At 36.2% G+C, this 13,473-nt stretch overlaps 4 long non-coding RNA genes across 5 annotated transcripts; 1 reads left to right on the top strand and 3 right to left on the bottom strand.

Moving 5' to 3' along the window:
* The first annotated feature begins 27 nt into the window (after positions 1–27).
* On the top strand, positions 28–1,133 carry LOC124443275. The gene is made up of 5 exons (XR_006947575.1): positions 28–220; positions 299–373; positions 542–618; positions 842–964; positions 1,072–1,133. It is a non-coding gene; the product is annotated as an uncharacterized LOC124443275 (long non-coding RNA).
* A 3,708-nt stretch (positions 1,134–4,841) lies between these two features.
* On the bottom strand, positions 4,842–5,405 carry LOC124443274. The gene is made up of 3 exons (XR_006947574.1): positions 5,383–5,405; positions 5,209–5,265; positions 4,842–5,064 (listed from the first exon to the last, which is right to left on the bottom strand). It is a non-coding gene; the product is annotated as an uncharacterized LOC124443274 (long non-coding RNA).
* Positions 5,406–5,412: 7 nt separating this feature from the next.
* LOC124443299 lies at positions 5,413–7,409 on the bottom strand. Its single transcript, XR_006947608.1, has 3 exons — positions 7,246–7,409; positions 6,955–7,033; positions 5,413–5,538 (listed from the first exon to the last, which is right to left on the bottom strand). It is a non-coding gene; the product is annotated as an uncharacterized LOC124443299 (long non-coding RNA).
* Positions 7,410–10,407: 2,998 nt separating this feature from the next.
* LOC124443272 lies at positions 10,408–12,905 on the bottom strand. 2 transcript variants are annotated; one of them, XR_006947572.1, is made up of 5 exons: positions 12,870–12,905; positions 11,624–11,724; positions 10,791–10,879; positions 10,524–10,622; positions 10,408–10,455 (listed from the first exon to the last, which is right to left on the bottom strand). It is a non-coding gene; the product is annotated as an uncharacterized LOC124443272 (long non-coding RNA). The 2 variants fall into 2 exon arrangements; XR_006947571.1 differs by lacking the exons at positions 11,624–11,724; positions 12,870–12,905 and having other exon boundaries at positions 10,791–11,003.
* Between the last annotated feature and the right edge of the window lie 568 nt (positions 12,906–13,473).

A 13,473-nucleotide genomic window follows, 5' to 3' on the forward strand; every position in this document is an offset into this window, starting at 1 on the left:
AATTTATTTTTATTACCACAGTTATATTAACAAAAGTATGTGTACAAATTTATTTATGCCCACAATGTGGTGTAAGGAAAACACTTATTCGGAGCACATTTTCCAATTTCAAGTCTGGATTCTCTACATCCTTTAATCACAATGTCATATATGTTAATAGAATAGCAGTGTGTCATATGAATCTCAATTTTTTGAACAAGAAAATGAATTTGGGGATTTGGTAAGTTTACATATATTGTAAAACTATGTAGATATAAAAATACGCTATGTTTATGGGTTTTTTTTAATTTATATGTAGAATGAACAAAGTGAAGATATTGCTGAAAATTATGACAAGCACCAAGAGTTAACCACCAAAACACAAGTTTTTAATGTACATATTGATATTGTTTCATGAAAAGTCATTAGTGGTTATATGTAGGACTGCTTTCACTAGAAATAACTAAAAAATTTTGAAGTAATTTAAAGAAGGCATGCATTATTTAAACACTTATTAAAAGTCTGTACACATTTTAAATTAAATAATGGTCTTTATTTGTAGGACTCTGAAGATATCTTTACCAAGCAATCTATCTCATTATTACAGAGGAACCCAAACAACCATGTCAACATAGTCAAGTAGTTCTCACATATACAGTTATACTTTATACTGTTTACCACTAGTCATGTTTTTAATGTTATATATTGACAATATGCTTGTTGATTGCTTATGCATGAAACACTGTCTAGCAAAACTTTATTAACATCTGGTAGAAATGTGCTCAACAAACATAAAAATATATTACAATAGATATTTTTGAAACAGTGAACATTAATAATTACTGTGTACTTGCTCTTTCAGAGTCATTTGTCACCCACTGGCCACTATACTGGCCTATTGTTACAGTTTGACTTTGCATCAAATGTATCATGTCAGCAATCCTTTGTTGTTCATGATTATAATGCAAACAAAAGAACAATTATGGTGATGTCAAATTTTATTTCCATATTTCAATGTTGGGTATATACCCAACTAAATGATATTACTCACACGCTTTTTGGTGCTATAATCTGCATGTATTTTTTCTTCAGCATAATTCATTTGTATTTGTACATCGATATCCCACCTATTGCTTGATGGCTATGGTTGATATTGTGCTGCTCATGATGCAATAGAAAGCAATTTGTTGATGCCCTACCTAATAATATACAATTAGATCCTCAAAAGGTATGTAAAATAGATGTTACTGCAATGAAATGATTAAAACAGGCCAAACAACATTTTTGTAACTTGTCAGATATACCATATCCGAGTTGCATACACATATTAGCAATGGAAAAATATCTGGTTGTGTATGATAGAAAGTTTGGTATTGAAGCCAAAGATTTTATTGAAAAAGTAAGTGTTGTGTGTTACTTCTTTCAGGATATAAGGTGTCTGAACAGCTTCACCAAATTTTGACTTACACTTACATACTATTTGTTTCAAGACCCTTGTCAAAGATGTGAGAACTTGTTACATATTAATCTGACATTGCATGTAGTGAATGTCTCAAATTTGTATTTGGCTTATTTTTTCAATGTAAAGTTCTTCATGTGGTATGGGAGAAAATGTCTTCATCCTTAAATATCAGTTTATTGTACATTTCAAACCCTTGTGAAGTCATCCTTCTGTGTTTTTACAAGACCCTTGTTCGACATTGTTCTTATTACATGTGGATGTTAACCCGCACAGCTTTACAAGCAAAAATATTGTTAAAACTTGTGAATGATTATTTACACAATATATTTATCTCATGGAATTTCTAGGTTAGTTTCTCAAATGTTGTTAGATAAGGTCGTTATTGTTTGTAGTTGTTGGTTATAGCATTAAAGGTTGAATTGTTTTGACAACATTCTCTTTTATTTAGAATTTTTTCTAGATAACTTTCACAATCCTGATGTGGCGTATGTCGTAAACAGTTTGTCAACGCATGTCATTGCCACCGTTATGTTGGTTTTGCTCTTTGCTTTCAAGGTAATGGTTGTACTGTTAACTTAGTATTAATTACTGCCGATGAAAGAGGATCTTAAAACCTCTCAAAAAGCAGAAATTTGTAATCTAGAGAGCTTCGGGTTTTTGTCAATACGTCTATCTACTGACCTTTTCTTCGTTGAGTTTTGGCTTTCCATCAATGAACGAGTAAGCGTTTTACGATTGATTATGAGGTGTGTTATGATGCGATTGGCAATGAGCCCGAAAAGAAAATAGAACAAAGCTTTTAATAGAACGGCCAAGCCTAACTTGAAGAGCTCTCGAAGATAAACACGTCAGATTATCCTCGATGCCTTATATTTTCTTCATTAAATTTTATTTTTCAAAACTTTAAATTGAATATTGTCGTTGAAACACCATATGGTGAACAAATTAGCGTAAACAAATGGCCAAATATGTCTTGACGTTCGTTTCAAATATCAAAAGAGATTAGCCAAGGGTTACATTCTCTCATCGAAAGGAATCATGCAGCAGCGAAGATACTTATCTCTTTGTTATGCTTTAGGTCACGCGAAGTCGTTTTTCATTAAATTACGAAATGTTTTAGGATACATTACGACACATATTGACTAATGTGGAAGTATGAATGTTATAAACTGCACGACGCGTTTTTCAAAGGACATTTCTCTGTTTCGAAGCATACTCAAGTATTCCAGTACATAACATTTAATGCTTAATAAAGTAAATGGTTTGAACCCGGGAGTATTAAAATAACGTTTAATGATGATCGTCCAGGTTATTGTGTCTGAGAAGGATGCATTGTTTGTTGATTGACGTTTCGATACCTTAGCGGTAGTCATCTTCAGAGTCATTTTGACACTGACTCTGAAGGTGACTACCAAGGTTGTCGAAACGTCAGTCAACAATAACAAAACAGTCCTTCTCAGGACTTTATTAACCTGGACGATCATCATTTACAAACATTTAATGCTTAAGTCAGTCTGTGTACTTGCTGACCTATACCACCTGCCCTCCTCGATATTAAATTTTCCTGTCTGTTTTAAAGGTATACTTTGAAAAATACAATGTAAATCAAAGAAGGCGTTCTCGGGTAGTTCGTCTATAGCCACAACGATGACGGATCTTCGTAAATCACCATTTCATCTCAACCGTTTGGAGGACGGTACTTTGGTGTGCGAAACGATGAAGAGAAAAGCCGCGAGGGTCTGGAAACTGAGAATATACAACTGAGGGTAAGATGTTTTGGGAATACTGTTTGAGTACAGATTAAAACGAGGATTTTTCGAAGAATGTTCAAAGAAACAATGTCAATGGTTATTGTCTTAAATACAAAGAACGACTCTCCATTTGCAAAGTGGGTGACCTAGGTTTGAGGGTTAGGGGAGATTTGTCAGATCATCGCAGAGTTGCTAAAGAACGAGTCGATCGTGAGATGCGCCAGGGTCTGACGGGAAGGTATGGGGGAAATGAGTTGAACTTTGGTCCTGTGATGGTATTCACGTCCAATTACGGTCTTTCAGTTTCTCAAAACTTGAAAATTGAATGTGTGCTCCTTGTGACAGCACATTATGCATTAAGCCATTTATAGGCGCACGTCAAACAACGTGTGAAATATGCTTTGTTAAACAACTGCCAAAATCTCAACTCACGCAACACGCGAAAGTGATCATTATCACTTGTAGTTGATTATTATCCCCAATTTACAGAGATTATCATCTTCAATATAGAGTAATTATCCTCAATTAAAACCATTGAAATTGTAGCAAAGAATCCGTTAACACTTATGAAATAAGCCGATTTGATGTTCAATTAATGACATTCCTATATTAAAATCATTATCCTTACACTTTTCACAGGAGGAAATACGTGATTTGATGCGAAACTTGCAGCATGTGAATACAAACAACAACGAGAGCAGAGACGACAACAAGGAAGTCCACAAGAAAACAGCTACATTTCCACGAGTAGCGAGACTCGTCACTCCAGATTCAACAGCGAGACGGAGAGCGCTCAGGTCGAGAGTCGGAATCTCCCGATAAAATTGGTCAAAGGTGTCGAACGTTGCCGACAGCTTGACAAGCAACGGTAGCGTGTTCACCCGCGAGGAAAGAGGTGGAAGTTTAATAGAAGATATTAAAACGCTGATCGTTTTATCGCCCTACCAAACGGTAGTAGCGTTCCGATGAAGAAACTTTAACGGTCATGTCAAACGTTTCTGTTGAATCCTCGTGATATTGAAAAGATTCTTGGAGGAATATGGCCGTGTGTTCTACTGAAGAGAATATTTATGGATCCTGTTTCAGGAAAGATGAGATTTGACAATGAACTGTGGTACAACTTGACTACCACGAAGATGTTTCCACATAAAGATTAACTCCTACGAGAAGAAAGTTAATTATAAACGATCGAATCGACTTACTAAACCTTTCCCACAATAAATATTCAAACGCAAAAAACGACATGCATTTCGTTAAGAAAATGTGAAACATTTTATGCTTATCTCTGATTTTATGACGTTTTTCGTCGCTAATGACGTAATTTGACGCTATGACGTAATTTGATCGCAGTCAAGTCTGTACTTATACACTTTACACAATGAGCATTGCAATAAATATTTTACATGAAGTACGCAGGGACATAAGCGAGGCTAATCGAAATCTTTACACCTGCATGGCAAATTTTTTAGCAAAATTATTCGGAATTATTTCGATTGTTTTTGCAGTTAATGAACACAAAAATATTTGCATAGCAGGAATAATGTCGATATTACACAGCGCTATAGATTTTATTTAATTTAAATTAATGTCGTTCGTAAAAAGCCAAAACATTAAATTTGTAATATAGAGAAAATAGATTTAATTAAGTGAAAAAAAAAGATAAAAAGTTTAATTGAAGCTGTACTTTTCTATCTTTTTGTGTGGATTTGGAATTTTTCTTATCTCCCCGACATAACTAACGTATTCTCAACATTTGCAAGGATTACCGCAGGACATAAAGTTTTCCCATAAATAGAGAAGAGAATCGGCATCCTGCTCGGGCAAGGTAAACATTTCCATCTGACAATCCCCGAAACACGACCATCGCTCATCCTGAAGTATTTGAAATAGAAAGGAAACACTGTCACATGTTCGGCCGCTGGTTCATAAGAACCTGGGCTCGTAAGAGTAAGATCACCATAAAGGATCTTGTTGAACAACCGTCACAAACTTGCAGAGAAGAAAAGGAGATCTTACCTTATAAATTTCAGGAGCAATAGCTGATAACCAAATACCCATAGAGACATCCTCCCCCTTTACACAAGAAAGAAAAAACATGTGTCAATATCTAGTACTCTGAGAACTACATCTTTACACATCAAGAGGTCACTTTCAACATTGTAATCTCGTCGTGGTTTTTCTATCATATACCTGATAACGTTTTAGAGATTTCGTTTTTGCCAGCCAGTGAACAATATCCGAAGATATAATGCTGCCCGCACCGCAGGCAAATGTCGGATAAGCCACTCCTGGATAATCAGGCTCGGCCCATTTTCCTGTCTCTCGATCAACCAATCAGTACGAAAGCTGTAAATATGAAGAAGCAATTGCATTTAGAAGCAATAACTACAACTCATATTCTCATACCTTATTTATAGTTTAGTCGCATGGAAAACGCTAATTCGTATGTTTGCAATCTCGTTTCTGTTTTACTTGAAAAATATTATAAATTTGGCAATTCCTAATGCCCAAAACATGATATCTCAAAAGGATTTTCACTATGTCAATAAAATCTTTAGAATGGACTCAGTATAAAGTAGATGGTTTGAACCTGAGTATCGTTACATGTTTGTATCGTCCAGGTTAGTAGAGTCCTGAGAAGTGTTGTTGCTGTTGGTGTTGACTAACATTTCGACAATCTTAGCAGTAGTATTTTGACTCTGAAGATGACTACCGCTAAGGTTGTCGAAACTTCAGTCAACATCAACACCAACAGTCCTTCTCAGGACTCTACTAACCTGGACGATCTACATCTACAAACACGTACACAGAATATTGTGTACTGACGGAGTTGAGCTAAACTAACCTTCCCACCACAATTTAGACGTGTTTTTAAATTATGACTTTCCATTTCCTAAAAATATCAAATATTTCTTCAGTCGTGAAGTTCTTCGGTACACTATTAAAGATATAAAGCTTAATTAAAGACACCCTTACAAATCGCTTGATTGAGTAAAATCTTTAGATTGAGTCAAAAATCATCTGTGCAGCTTGTATACTCCGGAGGTAATTAATGTTGAAATCGACTCTATACTGAGCATGCGCAATTTCTATTTCCTCGTGCTTTTATTGTAGAGACTGGGACGAGACTCATTCCAAAGCTCTCAATGAGAGGTCTGGGATGGTGTAAAAATCATCTCCACAGCATGGTTTAAGAGTGGCGTAAGGGTGTTTTAAGGGTGGTTTAAGGGTAGAGTAAGGATGTTTTAGGGTAGCGTAAAATGTTTTAAGGAGTTTTAGGGTAGCTTCAGCGTGGTTTAAAGGTGGTCCAAGGCTTTAAGTTACGCTTCGCTACTCCTAGACTACGGTTAAACCACCCTTAAACTACCCTTAAACCCTCTAAAACCACATCTAAACCATTTTAAAACCACGCTTAAGCCACCAGATTGATATACTCCAAAATCCCAAGATACATCTACGTACTCCAAAATCCCAAGATACCTCTACATACTCCCAACTCCTGTTACCTCTACGTACTCCCAACTCCCAAGTTATTCTACGTACTCCCAACTCCCAAGTTACCTCTACGTACTCCCAACTCCAAGTTACCTCTACGTACTCCCAACTCCCAAGTTACCTCTACGTACTCCCAACTCCCAAGTTACCTCTACGTACTCCCAACTCCCAGTTACCTCTACGTACTCCCAAGTTACCTCTACGTACTCCCAACTCCCAAGATACCAACACGTATTTTCTATTATTTATTGAAGAGCTTTCACAAACCTGTAAGATGGTCTCCAGGTTAACAAAACAATCATCGTCAGTTTTCATTACAAAGGAAAAACTTAAAGTCGCCGAGAGCCTATTTAAAAAGAAAAGCCGACATGAAGCAAGATCAATATGACATATGACGACTGATGTCGTAGGTAAGGAGATACTGGCGAGATGAATTATACACTAATGCAAGTTATTTGGGCAAAAATAATGTTTAAAGTTGATTTGAGACTGTCCACTTATCGCCAGAAATTTCACAGTGGCATGAAAAAAATATAAAAGTCTCAGACACTCTCTTACCACGAGAAAACTGAAGCAACTGGGATGGAAGATTTCTGTAAACATCGACATTTGAAACAAAAAGAATATCAGAAATAGTTCTGCTTTCTTTAAGTAAACGTTCATTCTCATCGTCTTTCAATCGCTGCCACTCCGACATTCGAGTTTCTTCTTCCTCTTTGTCACGACTCTTCCCCGGAGAATCTACGGAGGATTGCAAGTTGCTACAGACTTTAAAGAAATTTATTCATAAAGCATTGTACCATCTTTTCTTTTAATATTTGGTGAGGGAATATTAGTGTTTGGCACTAGGCTTTAAACTTCATATGAGTCTGCACAGTCCATTTGACAAATTTTTCAATTTCATAGTCATGGTAACGACAAGCTGGATCTATTTTCATCGCTTTCTGAGTGATTAAATCGTTTGGTCACATAAATGTACGCAAAATCATCTGAGCATGCGCAGTACGCTTGGAAATGCGCAGTACAAGCAAAGTCTATTTGACCAATTGTCTGAGTAAACGATCATGGAAATGACCAACTGCATTTATTAGAATCAATTAGGAGTAGATAACTTGCTTACTAGCAAATTATTAAAGATATCAACTGAGCATGCGCAGTTCACTTGACAGTTTTTGACTTCATAGTTATGGCAACGACCAGCTGCATCTACAAGCACCGAATTTGAAGTAAATAGCATGCTTAGTAACAATTAAATGGATAAATCATCTGCGCATGCGCAGGAGCATGCGCAGTACATTCGACCAATTGTTTATAGTCATGGCAACGACTAACTATATGTACTTGCACTATATTTGTGGCAATTAGCTCACTTAGTCGCAAATTATCAAAGAAATCATCTGGCATGCGCAGTAGTGACTTTAATAATACCGCAACTTTCGTAAGCCTCTGAATTTGTATATATATATAAAGCCAATATTAGGTATAGTAGATGTCAACTAGCAGTGGAAGCTGGGTGCGATATGTATGCAGTGGCTTAGGGTCCAGACGTTTCGGTCGCGACCGCACTCTCCTGCGTACCCCGAGCAAAGCCTATCGCAGGTGATCTCGGGTCTGATGGGCGGAAGCTTGCTATTGCATCTCCCAAGTAGGATAGCGGAGGGGCCGAAATCTCCTACCGAAACGTTAACATGCGGCGTTCTAGTGCCTCGGCTTAAGCAGGTATCGGGAAGCATGGACCGAAAACGGGGTTTTTTGCTTTTGAATTTACTCTTTTTTTTGTATAAAAAGAAACTAGAACATTCAAGGATATTGCAAAAGTTAAAAAAAATTCCGCCTTAATGACTTATAATTTAAACCAACTGTAAATATGTTTATACGCTTTTTACATGTTAACTTTTACAAGGTAACTATCTCATAACTCTCTCGTGATGAACGAGAGCCCTTATACAATATAACTCTATATCATGAACAAAAGTATCCATGAGCTTCATGGAAAAATGGATTATCTAATTCTTATAATAGATTTTACAAAGTTAGCATTTAATAAGCTGCCATTTGTATCGTTTAAATTATACCCTTATGTCATAAATTCATTGTGAATAATAACTTTCTTTTACCTTATTTTCACGGTTCAATCTAGAAAGTAACTTTACATTTCGAGTGATTTTACGGTTAAACAGTTAACTTTTCGGATTCATATGACTTCTTTTGATCGCATAGAGACAGCCATCCAATTTATTACGTACATGCATGTGTACTTTGCACTTCATTGCAAGAAACCACCCTACCAACAAATATCCAAATCCGATTTTAGCAGCATCGTACCCCGAGAAAAGCCTATCGCAGGGGTCTGATGGGCAGAAGCTTGCTAGGCTGACATCCTCAAAGTACAATAACGGATATCGAGGCTTCAACGATCAAATTAACAACATTGCACCAAACAAATGCTAGCAACAAATCCACTTTTACTGCTGAGGATATTTTGTTTCTTTTTCAATGTGCGCAGAAAAAAATCCAGTTAAGAGCAACTGTTGCATCAAATTTCTCGTTGTTAACCGCGAAAACGAAGAAGTCAGTACGTACGTAATGTAGCATAAAAACACCTACTGTAAAGTCGATACATGAACGTTCCAGCCCCATCCACGCATCTAGCATCAGGAATTGATTCCTCGACTTCGGGAAAGACGGCGAACTCGTTGTTAATCCGTCTTATCTAGGAAAAGAGTAGGTTTGGGTTAGTATTCACCATAGATTTGTAACTGTAGCCAACAAAATATAAAATTATTTAACATTGAATTGGAAAACCCTTTATATACGTTCTAGTAGATTAGTAATGCTTGCAACATCGATTAAGTAACCAATTGTTTATTAATACACATGAATTTGCTACATCAAAAGCGAAATAAAGCCTCGTGCTCAAGAATCTGTTGTAAAATAAACAATAAATATCCATTGAAAACTTGTATTTAGCAATATCGTAAAATGTCAATAATTTAGTCCAAATATCGATAAGAGGGCACCGAAGAAAACATTTATTACTGGATAGTAATTTTTTCGGAGAAAATCGCTTCACTTGCTCTAAATCATAACAATTCACCTCCAATTGGCTATGACATAAAACTTCTTTATGGTTTTATACCTTGTGTACATTGAAATAATCCTCTCCGTTTTCAATGTTGGCAAAATACTCGCATTTTCTGCATCGAGAACTTGAACATTTTACGTTTTCAGACACGACGCTGCCCTTGAAGTCCTATAATGGCATTTGAAACGTACCAAATGTTCAAACTCTATAGAAAAGTTCAAAGTCATAATTAACTTTGTGACTAAGCTTCAATATCTTACATGTTTGTGCATGTAGATCGTCCAGGTCAGAGTCTGAGAAGGACTGTTGGTGTTGATGTTGACTGACGTTTCGACAACTTTAGTGGTAGTTATCTTCAGAGTCAAGTGAGGAGTAAACGTCAGGTTTGCCATATTTGTTATCTGCTTGCAGACGTTTACTCCTCACTCGACTTTGAAGATGACAACCACTAAGGTTGTCGAAACATCAGTCAACATCAACACCAACAGCCCTTCTCAGCACTCTACTAACCTGTACAAACATGATAACGATACTCCCGAGCTCAAACAATTCACTTGAATATTTTGATAAATTATCGACTTGTTACTCACCGGCAAAATAAAGTTTTCAATTGCTTTAAACGACGAACCGTTTTCTGTTGTACCAGGGTCTTGGAAAGAGAAATAAACAGATATAATTTCGCTCTGAAACGAGATAAAACAATTTAGATCAAATAACTTGTAAACGGTATTTATAAACTGCATGGTTTAACCTTAGTTGTTCTGTCGTAGAGTCGAACAGAAGAGTTTCTTTTTGAATTCAACGATGATAAAGAGATGCCAAGACGAGTCAAAATAATGGGACGGATGATCTGTATAAAAATAATTGTATTGTATTGCCAACCCAAATTTTACTCCTGAAGCCAAACAGACACTTTATGCAACAGGTTTCAGACTTTGTTCAGAAGGTCCCAAAAGTTCAATGCAACAGTGTCCGTTGAGCAGTTCTTAATGGCTACAAATAACTAACTAATACTCACATCAAAGTCCCATCCGATAGATCCACTGTGAAAATATCTCAAATTTTCTTCATTTGGTCGTTTGTAAGCAATTACTTCATTTTCGTAGTCTAAACATCAATATGACAAACATATAAACACGTTTGATCATGCACTCGTTCCAGCCTCTATGACGGTAAAATCTCCATGAGAGATAGCAACACATATTTCCATCAAGACTGTCTGATCTTCTACAAATACATACAGCAATGATAAATTCGCAGCAGTGGCTGATTAATAATTACGGAGCATGTAGGCTAAGGCAAAATTACGAGGCCTGGTGATATTTAATCCCTCCACTAAGCTCAGTCTCTTGACAACGTTTGCGTTCTTTACGTTCCTTTGCCTTTGCTTTCCTAGCTTGCGTTTGTAACACATAGTGTGAACGATACAAAAGAAATTAATAGTTCAAAATAAACTTTAAAAATTATCAAAACAGTCTGCAGAAATAGGGAAATCCTCGTCAGTTCTTAGCCTCGCGCATTTAAACACTAGATGGTACGAAAGTCTTTTTCGTCGATATTCAATCGCACGTACGGTTTTCAACATCATAAATGGTCTAAAAACGGCACTTTTAGCAAGTTCCAAGCAGCAAAAAGTAAAAACTAACAATGTCTTGGTTTACTTTTCGTAATGAGTAATCCGCAACTGATTAACTTTAAATATCACATGTATAGTAGGTTATGTTCGACGTTTGTAAATATGTGCCTCGTTAGTTTATCGCCTGCATCGAGATTCCAACGTCATATTGTTTTATATCGGCTTTTCCAGGCGCCAAACCTCACAACTATCAAATCAAAAGTAAATTTTCAAACTTGGAGATTCGATTTTCTTTCTTTCGCATTTGTAAGGATCAATCCTGAACTCTGGAGGAACGTAACATGCATTATTTGAAACGATGAACTTCACCAACACTCTAAAACAACAATGGAATAGTAAAACACTTTATTTTTCAGATTTAGTCATTGTACTTAGTATATCACTGGTACAATTTTTTGCGACAGAAACGGTTGTTGGGAACTCTGGCCAAGAAAACCACAGCAAAGAAAGGATATTTTAGGCAAGTGTACCGTGAACCGTTATTTTGTGAATATTCGAGTTAGCCTCAATACAATGACGTTAGTCAACACAGTTAAATTTATCATATGACAAAGAATGCAGTTTGCGAGTTGTTCTTGTGTAGAACAAAACTGATAAACGAAACTAAAGACCTTGCTGTTGGTATTCAATAGGCCATCATAGAAAACGTCACACTACTTTAAAGAATGGCGGTCAGCTAAAATGTCCAATTCGATTCTACGTAGATTCGATACTAAAAACTCATATCGGTAATCAGATTAGTTTACCAAACATTTCACTGGTATTGAAGAAATACGTTGTAAACGTTCTCTGGTATTGAAGAAATACGTTGTAAACGTTCTCTGGTATTGAAGAAATACGTTGTAAACCGTCTCTGGTATTGAAGAAATACGTTGTAAACGTTCTCTGGTATTGAAGAAGAATACGTTGTAAACGTTCTCTGGTATTGAAGAAATACGTTGTAAACGTTCTCTGGTATTGAAGAAATACGTTGTAAACGTTCTCTGGTATTGAAGAAATACGTTGTAAACGTTCTCTGGTATTGAAGAAATACGTTGTAAACGTTCTCTGGTATTGAAGAAATACGTTGTAAACGTTCTCTGGTATTGAAGACATACGTTGTAAACGTTCTCTGGTATTGAAGAAATACGTTGTAAACGTTCTCTGGTATTGAAGAAATACGTTGTAAACGTTCTCTGGTATTGAAGAAATACGTTGTAAACGTTCTCTGGTATTGAAGAAATACGTTTTAAACGTTCTCTGGTATTGAAGAAATACGTTGTAAACGTTCTCTGGTATTGAAGAAATACTTTGTAAACGTTCTCTGGTATTGAAGAAATACGTTGTAAACGTTCTCTGGTATTGAAGAAATACTGTAAACGTTCTCTGGTATTGAAGAAATACGTTGTAAACGTTCTCTGGTATTAAAGAAATTCGTTGTAAACGCGACAGGCCAATTTGAAACACTGTTCTACACTTTACCTTCACAAATATTGTGTTTGCTGTAACGTTTCACACTAAGTAGCTCTAATTGAATACAAAAAACACTACAGCTACCCTCAAGAAAATTCAGTGTTTTCCCTGTGTTTACCTTTTATTTAGAGATGAATGTCGTCTTGCATAGCCAACCCATGATTCACGTAAACTTTGCCTCAAATCAAAGTTGCCGCGCGATGAAAGTATTCCAACGACCAAATCATAATGAGAATAATTCTCTGCTGTCAAGAACATTATTTTAAAACATTAAAGAAAACAAGTGGAAACACAAATACAAAATGGACTATGTAGGATAAAGTTTTAGATAACATGGTTAAATAACACTAGGCGAAAGTTTCAATAAAAGATCACTCTTGATGAAAACATAAGACTGGAGTATATAGGACTCAAGATTCAACATCAGATCACTCCTGATGAAGACACTAGACTGGAGTATATAAGGACTCAAGATTCAACATCAGATCACTCCTGATGAAGACATAGACTGGAGTATATAGGACTCAAGATTCAACATCAGATCACTCCTGATGAAGACACTAGACTGGAGTATATAAGGACTCAAGATTCAACATCAGATCACTCCTGATGA

This window comes from Xenia sp. Carnegie-2017, unplaced genomic scaffold (assembly GCF_021976095.1).
Source record: "Xenia sp. Carnegie-2017 unplaced genomic scaffold, XeniaSp_v1 HiC_scaffold_20, whole genome shotgun sequence".
NCBI classification, from domain to species: domain Eukaryota; kingdom Metazoa; phylum Cnidaria; class Anthozoa; order Malacalcyonacea; family Xeniidae; genus Xenia; species Xenia sp. Carnegie-2017.